Source organism: Hibiscus syriacus, unplaced genomic scaffold (assembly GCF_006381635.1).
Source record: "Hibiscus syriacus cultivar Baekdansim isolate YM2019G1 unplaced genomic scaffold, ASM638163v2 tig00001478_pilon, whole genome shotgun sequence".
NCBI lineage: Eukaryota > Viridiplantae > Streptophyta > Magnoliopsida > Malvales > Malvaceae > Hibiscus > Hibiscus syriacus.
In genome coordinates, this window is record NW_024061874.1 from 3,821,324 (window position 1) to 3,838,807 (window position 17,484).

The 17,484-nt window shown below is 36.2% G+C and overlaps 1 pseudogene; it reads left to right on the forward strand.

The window, feature by feature from the left end:
- The first annotated feature begins 4,851 nt into the window (after positions 1–4,851).
- On the forward strand, positions 4,852–12,326 carry LOC120128029 (annotated as a pseudogene).
- Positions 12,327–17,484: the final 5,158 nt, after the last annotated feature.

Below are 17,484 nucleotides of genomic sequence, written 5' to 3' on the forward strand. Positions count from 1 at the left end.
TATAAAACATAGTTCAACAATATTTAATATTTATAGTTTTCTTAGATTCCTTATATTGATGAGGACGAGATCTACCAGTTATTTTCACCATAATTTTTTGAAGGGTTCGATTTATGATGTGTCGTGACGTCTTTATTACATTTTGCGATTGTTGAGTGACACGTCGTTGATAGAGTACTGCGACAATATGCGTCATATCAGCCGATTCCTACACAAATCATTGAGATGGACGTGCTTCGTAGAATTGATACGCGTGAGAAACATATCGAAAATTGGTCGGTGAAGCACACTTATCGCTCCCCCACGTTATGCGATTACACCGCTGACCCTAGTTTTCGACCATTCTTCATATCTCTTAAATTACGAAGAAAATAGAAAATCATATCTCACGACACCACAACAGAGGGGAGAATGGGAACAACATCATGCCAGATTCCCTAAGTCCAAGAAGAAATCATCAGCGTCTTCTTCCTATCGCTCCCCCCGCATTACGAGATTACACTATTGGACCTAGATTTCGATCATTCTTCCTATTTTCAAAATTATGAAGCAAATGGAAAACCATATCTCACGACACCACAACAGAGGGGAGAATGGGAACAACATCAGGCCAGATTCCCCAAGTCTAAGAAGAAATCATCAGCGTTTTCTTCTTATTCTGCTTCAGCATCTGCAGCTGAAGATTACTATTATGCATCTCAGACTAGTTTCGGTTTCTATCCTACATATCATGCTTCAACCGGGACTCAGCCGACTTGGGTTAGAGGTTCATGGGATGTAATTTAACACAACACACTCAAACATCTTCGACAGAACATGTGAGTGAGGGTGAATGAGATCATATCATATATGGTCAACAACATAGCCGCCAAGTCGATTCAGTAACGACAATGATGGCGTCAAATACCATAAGCCCATCACTGTGTTTTGAAGGTGAATCTCAAAGTGTGTTAAGTACACCTCCTCAGTAAGAAGACGACGACAACCTCAGTGTATTCGACGAGGCCCGCGCAATTATCATTCGACCACTCATCGGCATCGTCAAGAACTTAGAAAATATAAATAAATTTTATTAGTTTGTAAACAATGTTATTTTAATAAAAAATATTAATTTTTTCAATTAATTTATTTTTTTTAAATTTAACCCAGGGGAACTCATCACCTCGACGTGACGAGTTCCATTGTGACCGTTGCACAACTGCTCGTTGACCAACGACTACAAAACAACTAGTTTTTTTGAATTCGAAGTGACGAGTTCCCCTCTTTTTTAATTTCTAATTTTTTAACTTTTTTCAATAATAATTTTTTTAATTGACTCATCACCTTGATGTGACGAGTCCATTTAAAAATAATAAATTAATGGCCACATGGGACCCAATCATCTAGGTCCATTCAAAAAATTATATTTCAAAGAACTCGTCATCTCGAGGTGACGAGTTCACTCGGCATTGTAAAAAATACCATAGATTCCCAATTAAAAGTTGAGGATGGGTAAAACCCTAATTTTTTATTCTAAACACCCTATTGAGAAAAAAAAGTAAAATTGAGAAACCAATTGGCAATTGGGCTAAGACATAATCATGTTTTGTGTCGACTGTCAAGCCCAATATTCCTTTCTACTGAAAAAGTAATTCAGGTACACAAGGAAACCACCACCTTAATGACACTCAACGAACCATCATATTTAATAATAATAATAATAATAATAAACTAACCAAACATCACAACCCCAAACACCATTTACAATTTCTAAAAAACATTACCCTGGCAATTACAACGATAAAATTGATATCATATTTATAAAATATAGTAATAATTAAATATATAATTATAGTAAAATTCTACGATGCTTAACGAGTAACAGTGACAACCTAACTATTACCTTTTTTTCATTTTCACTACCATTTTTGAAGTTCTATTAATCAAGTCACTAAACTATTTAAATGCATTCAATTAAGTCACTTGTCGTTAACAATTAACGGAAATGTTGACGTGAAAATTACTAAAATTTGTATAAATACACATTTAGTCATTATTACTTACACAATCTATCAAATTGTTCATATATTGAAATTAATTCAATATATTTTATCCTCTAATCATATAACTTCAAATCTTTTATATTGAAATATTAACAAATGATACACATAAAATTATCCTCCAATCATATAACTTCACATTTTGAATTATAATTTGATGATTTAAAATAAATAAGGGAAATAAAAAAAGAAAATCGGTGGATCAACAATGAAACATGTTTGATATGATTTTGTAATTGTTGATATCAATATGTATACAATAAACCAAGTTTCATGTGGTATTTTTTTCAAGTAGCAATACTTAAAAAAGTAAGTAAAATATTATCTGTTTTATCATTGATTAACTTCTAACAATTACTTGATATCATTCAAATAAAAAAATTTATTTTTTAAAATCTATTTAGTCATTAGACAATTGACAATTGGCATGATAAAATCATCAAATTATAATTCTCTATGTATCATTTGTTAATACTACAATATAAAAGATTTTGAAGTTATATGATTGGAGGATAAAATAGATTTAATAAATTTAAAATTATGACCAATTTGATAGATTAAACGTGTAATTATACAAATTTTATTAACTGTCACATCAACACTTTCATTAATTGTTAACAACAAGTGGCTTGATTGAATGCATTTACATAATTTAATGACCTGATTGAAAGAATTTCAAAACTAGTGGTCAAAATGAGAAGGGACAATAGTTAGGTGATCACTGATATAATTTACCAAAAAGATTATGGAAAATAATATAATAAATATTTTATTTTAATTAATTTACCTTTAAATTCTTAACTAATTTATAATTATACATTGAGTCCTTTAGAATTTTAAATTTTTATAAATTAAATTAATATTTCTCATAGTTAGTTTGCTCAACGGTACTCGTCGAGCGTGAAAGAATCATCCATAATTATATTAGTTTTATTAATGAGAAGATTAATTTTTTTTTCTAATATTAGGGATATATGACTTAATTATCATTATTTAAAATTTTGAGTGATCTAATTAAAAATTTTAAAACATCAATAGTAAGCTTATATTCTTTAAAAATAGTCACGAGTATAATTTACCTAAAACTATAAAAAGAAATTATAAGATAAAATTTAATTTAGATTAATTAAAAATCTAGATTGTTGTACACGTTAAATTATTTAAGTGGAATTATTGTCATTTTCAGAGATTTAAGTTCAAGTATAAATAATTTAATAGATGTGATTAAACGTTTATTATTACATAATTGAAACTATTTAGAATAAAATATTAACTTTGTTACCTTCGCAATTAGAATGGTTAAGATGACAATTCTAATTGATAAAGTAAATTTTGGAATTCAAATTCTCTAGATATAAAGATCTATGTCGAAAACTTTTATTTTCTTTTAAAGATTTGGTTCAATTCAATTCAATTCAATTCAGATATAATCGATGTAACTGTTGGATAACTCTGATTAAAAATATAAGAGGAAGAAAAAACATGACTTGTGAATTAAGCAGGAGTCAAGGTGGGAGAGAGAGAGAGAAAAGAGACAGGGAAGGGAAGAAAAGCCATTGATGGCGTTTAAATGCATAGTGGGTGTGTTCATACCCGAGTGTTTAATTTGATTGTGGGGTCTACTCTCTCAAGAGTACAGCTATTTTTCATTTCTCCTCACTGCTTCCCTTCCTTTTTTTTTTTTTTTTTTTGGTTTAGTCCCCACCCTCAGCTCATTCATGGCTTCTCTGTCTTCTCTTACATTTTCTCACTTTTCGTCCCTAATTCCATAATAACCCATTGTTTTAACCTCTTTTCCACTTTGGGTATTTTTTCTTTTTTGGTCTATGTTGTGCAGTATTTTGAAAATCGGATTGGATCAGATCGGTTGGTTCAACCGGAAATCGCTGTCTAGTCCGGTTCAAACTACATCAGTTGAACCGCTACTAGTGAACCGGTCGGAACCGCTGAACCGTTCGAACCGGACCGGCTGAAAACCGGAAAAAACCAGAAATTTTGTTTTTAAAAAAAAAATTAAACCAAACGACGTCGTTTGTTAAACGAGCCAAATCAAACACGAGTATTGCTAAGCTCAACTCAAACTTTAAAAGTAAGCTCGACTCGACTCAAACTCACGAACTAAAAATTATCAAATTCAACTCGAACTCGAAATATAATATTGAAACTTGAACTCAAAAAAAATTTAGAAGCTCGATTGAAGCCTAAAATTCGAGCTTGATTGAAGTGAAAGAATAATTCACTTTATGCTCACCAAAAGGCTCCATGATTTTGAATGCCAAATTACCTCTATTATTTATAGAAGTTAGTTGGGATGCTCTTCTATGTTTCTTAGTCATGTGAGATTGTTTTGTTCTCATATTTTTACTCTTTAGACTTTTGGGATGTTCTTCTATGTTTCTTAGCCATGTGGGATTGTTTAAAAAAAATTAAACCAAACAATATCATTTTGTTATGATTTTTTTAGCCCCAAATTTATTTTTTAATTATAGTTATATAATTATATTTATTATTTAATATGTTTTACCTTAAATATTATGTTGTAGTTAATTTGAATCATTTTGTTTCACTTGATTTTATGGTTTTTAACTTATATATGTTATGACTTGCTTTGAATATGATTTGATTATTTTTTATTAAATATTTTTAGTATTTTTATTTAATTTTTTAAATAATTATGACGTCGTCCTGTTTTTATGACCGTTCGAACCGGTTGAACCAGTGAACCGGTAGCATGACCGGTTCGCTAACCGGTCCGATTCTGAAAACCATGATGTTGTGTTGCAACTGTTTGTTTCATCAAAGGAAAGAAGACATGAATGCTGGTGTGTTTCTCAAGCGCAGTTTCACCATGTTCCTGCTTGAATTGTTCATATTTTTCGCCTGTGATTGATTTCAAACACTTCTTCCTCGTTCATTTCCTTTGGGTGTTGCTTATATGTGCATGATCTATTTGTTTTACCATTTGGTTCATTGTTGTCAAAATTGCTTATTTCTGGGAAATGTTAGCCTAGATTTCCTATTATTTTTCTTGCATATTTGATCTTAAAGAAATGAATTGTTCTTTGGATTTCAAGGCTTGTAAAGTTCTGTGCTTTATGTAGGAAGGTTCTTGATTGAAGACAGTTGAACCTTTTACTTTCTTGCATTATTGGTGCTTTGATTCTGATATAATGTAGGTGCTTGTGAATAGTTGATATTAGTTAATAGTTTGCTAGTGACTTAATGTAGTTTACCAGACTTTCTGCTGACAATTACTTGAAATTTCAGTGTTGTTTGAATCTTAGATCTCGACTACTTGTAAACTGTATTTTTATGTTAGAGTTAGGAAACTGGGAACAGACATAGGCTATGTTGGTTTGACACTTCATTTTTCTTAAAATACTTGATATGATCCTCCAAATATATAGAAAAATTAAGGAAAATGAGTAACATAAGACATAAGCATGTCTTATCAATGGCATCGTCGAACTGACCCGTGCTAAGCCGCCCTTTAAGGAGTAAGTATAGCAGTTCTCAAGTCCCGGATGAGTTTAAGATTTTTATGGTTTTTCTTTCTCCCAAAGGTTGTAGATTACCTTTTTTTTTTGCCTTTGTGTAACATCAGTGCAAGACTGGAAATTTCACATCTTACTTCTCCTGTTATCTTAAACTCCGATCCATGCCTTCGTTTCAGGATTCCATGAATGTTTATCCAGCCCACCAGATCATCGTAAAGGTTATATGTTAACAGACAGGGCGACGGATGCTTTCTTACCTAAAATTACTCCAATCGCAGCTCCTCAGCCATTTCTTCCTCTGCTTGCACCTTCTCCACCGTCACCCTTCACAATTAGTACTTCTCCTAAATTATCTGGTATGCTTCACGTAGTAGGGTAAATTGAAATGCGAAAGCAATTTGGATGTTAGTGTATGATTGCGGTTTCTGCTTGGCCTTTGTAGGACTCTGTATGTTAAATTTCACTGCTGCTCAAAGCTTGATATGCATCACCTCGATTGATTGTTGGGTTGCATTTGCTCCATTGTTGGCGAATATAATATGTTATCCGCAGCTACATGCTACTCTTGTGATTCTTGTTGGTCAATCAAGTAAAGAGACTGGTGTGCTCACTCTAAACAGAACCCTTGCCAAGCCTTGCCTCTCAGATATTGAGCACGTCCTGACATGCCAGGGAGCTGGTGAGAATCTCAAACACATTTGCTCGATTCATCCATCAAACCTTACTGAAGCATCTTGTCCTGTGAAAGACGTCGACGAATTTGAGAACACTATAGACACTTCCGAGCTTCTTGCTACATGCGAAAAGATTGATCCTGTGAAAGAATGTTGTGACCAAGTTTGCCAAGGTGCCATATCGGATGCTGCAACAAGACTTGCACTCAAAACTTCTGATCCTCTGACCATGGATGGGCCCCGTGTTTTACCCCAGCATTCAACAAGGGTAAACGACTGTAAAACTGTTGTCCTTCGGTGGTTGGCAAGTAAACTCGGCCCTTATCATGCAAAGGAAGTTCTTAGAGGACTAACCAATAGCAATGTTAATAAAGGTGCGTTTAGACTAAAGCATAGATGCATACATATGTATTGGCTTCATATTTAAGTTCTTTTTCGATTTATTATTTGGTTGTCTTGTGCTTCAGTTTTCCCTCTCGTTTTCCCGAACATAAAGCACGTGGCAAACAGCTGTGGAAATGGGATAAGTGACCAGGCAGCTTGTTGCGATGCTATGAATAGCTATGTCTCTCACTTGCAAAAGCAGATCCTTATCACCAACTTACAAGCTTTGGATTGTGCTACGTCGCTCGGGTTGAAGCTCCAGAAATACAATATCACCAAAGATGTTTATAGCCTATGTCATATAAGCCTCAAGGATTTCTCCCTTCAAGGTTTGTTTTCTTGCTTTATGCAACCATGATGAGCAAACTGAAGTGATCGATTTGAATTGGTATTAACACTTTATTCTTTTTGTCTTCATGATCGATTTTGATTCCGATTACCAGCAACTTACTATGCATCAGTTGGAAGCCAGGGTAAGATTCTTCTCCACTAGGAAATTGTAGCATAAATTTGGTTTTAAATACTGGGAATTTGTTCCTATATGCATCTCTTATCTTTCACTACAACTTCTAATATCTTTAGTTGGTACGTGAATTACGTTGAAACACATTGTTTGGAATCTCGTGTACCGTATTAGATTATCTATTCCTCTGGTCATTGCCGATTTTAACATGTCTAACTAGTGTGTTTCTTTCCGCTGCTTTTAGCATCTGGATGCCTCTTGCCGAGCTTACCCTCTGACGCAACGTTGGACAAGTTTTCCGGGATCAGTTTCATTTGTGATCTGAACGACAATATTCTCGCTCAATGGCCCTCTATGTCACTACCAGCTTCATCATGCAATAAAAGTATGTGCCCTTTAGTTCACCCCTAGAGCCTAGTTCGAGTAGTTCATCTTACAACATGATTTCGAATTACCTTGATGTTATTTTCCGCTCGGCTCTGGCGGCTATTTATTGTTAGGTATGGCTCATAAATATACTGACAAAGTCTCGTAGTGGGGTTACGATTATATGGGTTGGGGGTGCGGGGGCTGCGACCCCGTGGTATGGTATATGGTTATTTTTATAAATATGTACCAGAGTTTATTTATTACAAAAGGAGATGTAACCTAAACCTATGAGATATTGAATTGAATAAAAATTCTAGCGCCACCTAAGGCACCGAAGACGTAAGCACGTTGCTGAACCTCGTTAAAATTCTTGTGTTCTTTCTGTTTTCTTTATCCGATTATTCAACAATTGATATCAGATGTCAGGAGCCAAATTCGAAGTTGCAAAATTCGATGGTCAGGGTAACTTCGGATTATGGCACACAAGGGTGAAGGATCTGTTGGAGCAGCAAGGGATCCTGAAGGCTTTGCGACCTACAAAGCCGGCGTCTATGGAGGAGGAAGATTGAGAAGAATTGCAGAAGCGAGCGGCAGAAACCATACGATTATGTTTGGCGGACGAGGTCATGTATCACGTCATGCATCTGTCGTCTCCAGATGAAATTTGGAAGAAGTTGGAAAGTCAGTTTATGTCCAAATCCTTAACGACTAAACTGTATCTAAAGAAGCGGCTGTATGGGCTGCAGATGTAGGATGATCATGATTTGGCACAACACGTGAATGTCTTCAATCAAATCGTTTATGATTTGGCTTGGCTTGATGTGAAAATTGAGGATGAAGACAAAACGATGATTTTGTTGTGTTCGTTGCCTCCTTCTTACGAACACATGGTGACTACTCTTACATATGGGAAATAGACTATCAAAGTTGAAGAGATTACTGCAGCCTTGTTGGCTCACAACCAGCGGAAGCAGAATGCAGAGGAAAGCTCTCAAGCTGATAGCTTATATGTCAAGGGTAAGCGAGACCGTGGACGGAAGCCAGAGAAGGCATGGTATGGGAAGCGTAATTTCATATCCAAATCTAGGGATAAGAAGACAATTCACTATTACAAGTACAAGGATGTGGTACATATGAAGCGAGACTTCCGAAGTTGAAAAAGCAGATTGATGAGAAACGTGATGACTCATCCAAGTCTGTGAATGTGGTCGAGGATGACAATTCTGATTGCAGTGAGGGTGATATGCTCTATATTTCAACGACTCAATTGAAGGATGCTTGGATTTTTTACTATGGATGTTCTTATCATATCATGCCAAATAGGGAATGGTTTTCGACATACAGGTCGATTAATTCTGGTTCATTTAGTTGGGTGATGATCGATGTTGCAATATTGTTGGTATTGGTGATGTCAAAATTAAGATGTATGATGGTTCTGTTCGAACGTTGTGTGGTGTTCAGCATATCCCAGATTTGAAGAAGAATTTGATTTGTTTGGGCACTTTGCACAAGAATGGTTTTATCCCTAAGGATGATGAGGATAGGGAAACCATTCGGATTGTTAAAGGAGCTTTGACTGTGATGAAAGGAAAGATGAATGCAGAGAATATTTACATATTGTGAGGGAGTACCGTTGTAGTTGGAGTTCATTCTATTGAGTTCTGTGATGATACTACCAAACTGTGGCATATGCGTCTTGCTCATCTTAGTGAACGTGGTTTGGCTGAATTATATAAAAGAAATCTGTTGCATGGTGTTAAAAGTTGTAAGCTCGATTTTTGCAAGTATTGTGTTCTTGGTAAACAGAGTAAAGTTCCTTTCAAGACTAGAAAACACACAACTGAAGGGATTCTTGATTATGTGCATTCTGATGTATGAGGCCCTTCCACGACATCGTCTTTGGGTGGATCTAGGTATTATGTTACTTTTATTGACGATTTTCATGGAAAGTTTGGGTGTATTTTTTGAAACAGAAGTCTGACATTTTTTAGAAGTTCAAGCTGTGGAAACTTGAGGTAGAAAACTAAACAGGACTAAAAATCAAGTGTTTGCGGTCTGAAAATGGTACGGAGTACACAGATTCACAGTTTCTAAACTTCTATAAGGAGCATGGGATTAAGAGGCATTTTACAGTGCGCAAGACACCACAACAGAATGGTGTTGCGAAACGGATGGACAGGTTGTTGAATGAAAGAGCCAGATGTCTGCGGTTGAATGCGGGGCTTCCCAAACACTTATGGGCTGAGGCTATTAACATGGTGTGTTATCTTATCAATAGACCACCAAGGGAATCATTGGATGGGAAAGTTGCAGAAGAGGTATAGACTGGTCATGATGTTACTTTTGATCACTTACGGATTTTTGGTTGTCCTTCTTATGTGCATGTACCTGCTGATAAGAGATCCAAACTTGATGTAAAATCAAAGGAGTGCATTTTTCTGGGTTACAAGACAGGTGTCAAAGGATTCAAGTTCTGGGATCCAGTTGCGAAGAAAATTGTGATAAGTAGAGATGTTGTTTTTGATGAACAACCCATGTTACAGTAGAAGAAAGACACGAAAGTGGTGGATTTCGAGCAGTTTCCAGATGAGAAAACAAAAACTTCTCAACCTACTTCTGGTGGTTCCTCTACGGATGATTTTCAGGATTATAGTCTCGCTAGAGACAATGTGAGATGGACGAATATAAAACCTCCGAACAGATTGGGTTTTGAAGACTTGGTCTCTTTTGCACTTACTGTTAGTAGTGATGATCCGATTACTTTTCATGATGTTGTTACTAGTCAGGAAAACGACAAGTGGATGGATGTCATGGTTGAGGAGATGGAGTCTTTGAATCGCAATCGCACATGGAAGTTTGTTCGTCTTCTTGAGGGTAAGAAGCCTATTGGTTGCAAATGAGTTTATAAGAAGAAACTAGTAGTAACAGAAAAAGAGGGGGAGAATTTCAAGGCTCATTACGTAGAAAAGGGTTTTTCACAGCAGAAATGAGTTGATTATAATGAATTTTTTTCCTGTGGTCAGGCATACTTCAATCCGAGCAGTACTTGCATTGGTGGCTAATTGGGATTTGCATTTAGAGCATATGGATGTTAAAACTGCTTTTGTGCATGGTGATTTAAAGGACCAGATCTACATGCAACAGCCTGAAGGTTTCACTCAACCTGGAAACGAGCATTTAGTTTGCAGATTGAAGAAATTTTTGTATTGGTTGAAACATTCTATGAGACAATGGTACAAAAGGTTTGACTCCTATATGATCAAGATTGACTAAAAGCGATGTGAGTATGATTGTTGTGTTTATGTTAAGAGCCTTGATGATGGTTCTTTTTTTTTTGTTACTGTATATTGATGATATGTTAATTGATGTGAAGAACATGGATAATGTTATCGGTTTGAAGACTTTATTGAGTCATAAATTTGATATGAAAGATTTTGGTACTGCAAAGAAAATTCTTGGAATTGAAATTTGTAGGGACAAAGACTCAAGGAAACTGTGGCTATCTCAACGGGGTTATGTTGAGAAAATACTAGAAAGGTTTGCGATGAGCAGAACAAAACCAGTGAGATATCCATTGGCGAATCACTTTAAGCTCTCATCAGAACAATGCCCTAAGACAGATAAGGAAGTTGAAGATATGAAAAAAGTTTCGTATTCTAATGATGTTGGCTGCTTGATGTATGAAATGGTATTTACTCGTCCTGATTTAGCCCATGTTGTTAGTCAAGTTTGTAAGTACATGTCTAAACCTGGTAAACAACATTGGGAAACAATCAAGTGGATCTTTAGGTACTTAAAGGGAATTGTGGGTCATGTAATTGTTTTTGGTAGTTAGCGGAATAATCCTTTGGTTGTAGGATATGTGGATTCAGACTATGCGGGTGGCTTGGATAATAGAAGATCTACGACAGGGTATGTCTTTACTCTTGGTGGAGGGCCTATTTGTTGGAAGTCTACTGTTCAATCTGTTGTGGCATTATCTACAACTGAAGCTGAATACATGGCAGCGGCTGAAGCTGCAAAAGAAGCTTTATGGATTACTAGTTTTAGTGAAGGAGTTGGGTGTTCAACAAGGTGGAGTTCAGTTGCTTTGTGACAATCAAAGTACTATTCACTTGGCTAAGAATCAGGTATATCGTGCTAGAACTAAGCATATTGATGTAAGGTTTCACAAGATCAAAGAGTTGGTTGCATCTGGAGAGATTTTGTTTCAGAAGGTACATACTGATGAAAATGTCGCTGATATGTTCACCAAGCCAGTTATGACAGACAAGTTCATGCATTGTTTGGATTTGTTGAGTGTTTTGAGTTGTTAAAGAAGTAAGGTAACCCAACCCACATCGAATGCTTCCTAAGGGGCAGGATATTCGCCAAGGTAGAGATTTGTTAGGTATGACTCATAAATATACCAAGAAAGTCTCGTAGTGGGGCTACGATTATGTCGGTATGGTACAGGGTTATTTTTGTAAATATGTACCAGGGTTTATTTATTATAAAAGGAGGTGTAACCTAAACCTATGAGACATTGAATTGAATAAAAATTCTAGCGCCGCCTAAGGCACCGATGACGTAAGCACATTGTTGAACCTCGTTAAAATTCTTTTGTTCTTTCTGTTTTCTTTACCTGATTATTCAACATTTATTATTTGACCCGGATTTTTGGCACGCAGCTGTAAGAATTCCTGTACTACCAGCAACAAAAAATGCTCAAAGTGGTAAGAAAATGACCTTTTACTCAAAAGTTGTCCATGCCGTGTGGTCAAGCAGACTCGAACATTTATCTGATTCTGAGCCTCTTTGCATCTTCGTTCTCTCTTTCGCAGGTCTTCACACTAGATATACCGTGGTTTTTCTCCTCGTCGCATCATTGATGGCCATAACGATGCTCTTACAAATCTAGTTCGAGACTAGGCTAATTCAATCTTTTTCGAGATCCCATCATGCATCCAAAGCTGAAGATAACTGGAAGCAAGTCTTGAAAGAAAACTGGTTTATCAAAAGGTTTAAGCAGAGACCGGAGGTGGATTGAAGTTGATGCAGGGTTTTGTGTAATAATAAGTTGTAAAGTAAATACCATGGGAGAGAAGATAGAAATATATGTTGTCTTGTCTTGTATCTATATGTGTATTTTCAAGCATAACATGTAAAGTTCGATTGATGGATAAGATTTTTACTCTACTCATCAGGGGGTAATTTTTTTGAACTTCAAAACGTTCTATAAGTACGTATAAATCATATTTTTTTCATCAGCCTAACTATTTAAACACGAAACATATTTAAAATAATTGTTTCAAACTGTAAACACGCGTGTATCTACTTAATGGATAGTTTAATTTTGATGTATTAAAAACAAAAATATCGTCTAAATTATCGACATTGTTTTTTTATCATGTCTAATCCGTACTTAGGATTCAATTAAGATCGGATTATTACAACACTGATACTTTAAGGATTTAATTAAAACATGTTGAAATCTAGTGACCAGTTTAGACAACGGGAAATAATTTAGGGACTTTTAGGGCAATTAACCCTATATATGATGTAAAGTTAGTATGGTTAATTCGTCCATTCATTTAGGTTGAGAAAAAGGATGAAGAGAATAGGTGCTAAAGTAATCGATGTTGCCTTCCGGGGTAAACCAGCATCAAGAATCACTTTTCATAATGTACACGCACATCCGTGAAACGAATATAAAGGGAAAAGACCCAAAAGGTCATGTTCCTCTGTATATTAAATTACGGCTACGGTATCTATTACTGATGTGATTACCGTATCGTAACTGTTTTCGTATACTTGATCTACTAGCTTCATCAATTTAGTACCATGTGCTTCTCACCCTTTCCTAGCTAATTAGTATATCTAAGTATCCACCATAGTTAGGAACTGTTGGTAATGCTCAATCCCACATAGTATTGGAAACACTATTGGGAATGGGTATTAAGGTTTGGATTTCTCACTTCCTTGTTGAGTGATAGAGAACAAGGGGGACTCTCGTGCACCGTCGCCGTCCGTCTCGTCTCGTCTCGTGGTCGTGATCGTGGTAATATGTTCGCGCGGATACTATGTTTTTAGAGAAAATTCTTGAGGAATTTCTCTTTGAAAGAAACAAATGAAAAAACGTTAATACGAGTTACAATGATTTAATTTCAAGAGTTATAACAGCTGAATAATGATGCAATGAACCTGGACTATTTCTGGGTCAGGTTCATCTAGTCATTTCAGCTGTTATAACTTCTGAAATTAAATCATTGCTAGATTTCTTGGATTAATTAATTAATTAGGTATAGATAGAGACTACACCATTTATTTTCTAGTAATTCCATGGTCTTTTCTTTTTAAATTACTACTTTGCGTTGTTAATGACAGCTATAGTGTTTATACTCATAAAGTAGTAAGATTTCTGAGGTGCCGGTGAAAAGAGAGATAGAATAAATTCTTGCCCATATATTTCTTACTTTAATCAGATATATATAATTTTATTTTTAATCTTCACATTTAAAAATGATAAAAGTTATTGTTAACTATGGCGGTCAACCCTTCTGAGAATCTCACTTTTCCTGTTGTCATGGATTAATTCAGCAGTCATGGTGATCGATCGCCTGATGGAAAAATCAGACTGGTGGACCCACCACTTCAACATCCTTCAGATCATCCCAGCGGCAATGGTGTTAATTCCCCATGGGCGATCCTGTGGATGTTAGATCGGAGAAATTGGGGAAAGGAATTGGAGCGTTCAACAGCGGTTATTCTCTTTCTCGTGATATGGTAAGGGGTCCAAAACTGATTGGTAACCAACCCATTTTGATTAATGGTTTCGATGTGGATGTTTACCATGAGGATGTAGTTTTGGGCATTGATGGCCCTCTGCCTGCGATTAGCTTTTCAGATAGAGTCCACGACGCTATTGATGCCAAACTGGCTAATTTTTGTGGTTATTCGATTACTGGGGAAAACGATTGGGTATAAGGCATTGCTGAGTAGGATCAAATCACTATGGAATCTTTTAGGGGAAATTAGCCTCATTGATCTTGACAATGATTATTATCTTGTTCGCTTTGCTTGTGAGGAGGATTTCTCTCATGTATTGACAGGTGGTCCTTGGATGATATATGGAAGCCACCTCACCGTTCAACCGTGGATGAGACAGTTCTCTACCGCCATGGATTATCCAATGAAGATTATGGTGTGGGTGACGCTACCAGGTTTGCCCTATCGCTATTATACACGTAGTCTCTTTGGACATATTGTATGAGCTATTGGTAAGGTGGTAAGGGTAGATTATAATACAGAAGATGGGAATAGAGGTCGCTTTGCATGACTCACGGCTGTTGTTGATTTGGACAAACCACTGATCTCTGGAATAATGATAGATAGTCATCGTCAGTAAATCTAATATGAAGGATTACCAACTATTTACTATTCTTGTGGGAAGTATGGGCATGCACAGGAACACTGTGGTAAAGTAGCTAATGCTGATAATGGTGAAGCACATAAAGCACATGATATTGAGAAATCTGATGATCTGTATGGTCATTAGATGCAAGTGATGAATAGGAGAAGAAAGAATACTGGGGTCAAAAGGATTGCAAGCTCAGATACAGGGAGATAAATCACTGCTCATAATTCGGGTTCTCGCTTTGAGTCCTTTCAGGCAATTCAAGTCGATGATAATCCAGGAAGTAACCCAATACAAAAGCCATTTATGATGGGGACTAATAATAAGGGAGCGATGGCTTCCTCTAGTCATTTGAATGCTAAGGCAAGTGGTAGTACTGAATCTAGCAGCCAAAGGGGAGCAAGATGAGTTTCTAAAGAGTTTAATGAATCGAAAAGAAGTGATGTAGCAGGTCCACAACGAACGGATAACAATATTGTTGTGGCGTCAATAGGTAAGATTACAAGTGTTGCTTCATCTTTGAATAAAGACAAATATGTGGCTATACAGGTGACGGAAAATGATGAGAACTTAGCTCCACAGGAATGTAACTTAGACATTTTTCAAAGAACTGCTCGAGGGACCAGTCCAAAAGTGCAAAAATAAAGGGCTTGCTGTAGTTAAAGGTTTATCTCACAAGGGGTTGAAGACAAGGAAAAAAAATGAGAAGATGTCAAGTAAACCAGTGTTAGCTGAGTGAATTTCGGCTATGAATTATGAACTTAACCGAACAAGTATTACTTTGGAGAATCAATCAATAGAAATCCAAGGTTCCATGGATACTGACGGTGACATGGTTCAATGGAGTACGAACACTATGTTCGAACATTCGGAGAAAGCATATTTACAGGTCTAATCCTTCGTGTCATTTTCTATCCTCTTTTCTTATGGTTAAGAATATTTTTTATAATGTTCAGGGAGCTCGGGACCTTGATTTCAATAGATATTTTAAGTTATTGATTAAGTCTAAAAGATCGGATGTTGTTGCTAATTTGGAACCAAGAATTAGTGGTATGGCACCTGATCAGTTTATCAGGAATTCAAGTTTTGAGTTCTCCTACTGTATTGAAGCTTTGGGTTTTTCTGGTAGAATTTGGATACTTTGGAGGAATTCTCTTCATATTACTATCCTTGTTGTATCTTGACAATATATTCATGCAGCGTGTTCTATGATGGGTGGAGGTCAACATTGCTTTATTACATTTGTCTATGTTAGCCTTGCGATTGGGATGAGAAGCAGGTTGTGGAGGCACCTGAGAGAATTGGAACTAGGTTTGGGGTTTTCATGGATGCTTGGTGGGGATTTTAATGTCATTTGTAATTACGATGAATGTCAAGGTGGATCTCAACATCGCTATGAGTTTGCTTAAAATTCGGTGATTTTATGTTTGATACAGGGTTGATTGATATGGGGTTTTCGGGTCCAAAGTTCACTTGTAAACGTGGTACCCTCTCTCAACAGTTGGATAGGTGTATTTGCAATGCTGAGTGGTATGATTTTTTTGAACATTCAGAAGTTTTTTCATCTTCAAAAATTGGTTTCGGATCATCGACCCATTCTCCTTAAGTTTGGGGACCAACATGAGACTTCTCATAATCGACCTTTTCGATACATTGATGCTTGGAGTGAGCACCTGAATTTCCTAAATTTACTGATGAATTATTGGAGAAATGATAGAGACATTTACGATAATATACTTGATTTCCAAGCTAAAAGTAGCTAGTGGAATAAGTAGGTGTTTGAGCATATTGGGAGGCGTAAAAATATGTTGCTTGCTGGAATCCATGAAATTGAAAAAGTTATGGATAATTCAAATGAACCTTTTTTATTAGAACTAGAGATGAAACTTAAAAAGGAGTTGAATGTAGTTCTCGCTCAAGAAGAGAGCTTGTGGAACCAAAAAGCTCGAAATACTTGGATCACGAATGGGGATAGAAATACCTCATTTTTCCACGCGTCTACTATTAATCACCGGAAGCACGACACGATTAGTATATTGAAGTTGTATGATGGTTCTTGGTATAGTGATCATGTGCATCTCATAGATCATGCAGTTATTTTTTTCCACAATCTATTTATGAGCTAGCGAAGGGTGTCTAATATTGAAATTGGGAGGTGTAATTTCTTTCATTATGGGGATGATGCTCTTCCACCTTTGGTGCATGATATTTCATTGGAAGATGTCAGAAGTGTTATCTTTAGTATGGCTCCCTTGAAAGCCCCAGGCGCGGATGGAATCCATGCAAAGTTTTTTCAAAAAAATTGAAACACGATTGGTGAGTCGGTTTTCCAATTTATCAATCGCTTTTTTAATGATGGCTATCTAGCTGATTGGGTGAATCAGACTCTGTTGGTGTTGATCCCGAAGGTTAATAATCCTGTCTCCATTACTCATTTCAGGCCTATTAGTCTGTGTAATTTTCTTTATAAGACTATTACTAAACTGATTGTATGTCGTTTGAAGCCGTTTCTTCCTAAATGGGTGGCAAAAAATCAAGCTAGTTTTATTCCAGGCCGCCGGATTACATATAACATTATTCTTGCCCAGGAGGTTATTCATTCGATGACAAAGAAGATGGGTAGAATAAGATGGATGAAAATCAAGGTGGATTTGGAGAAGGC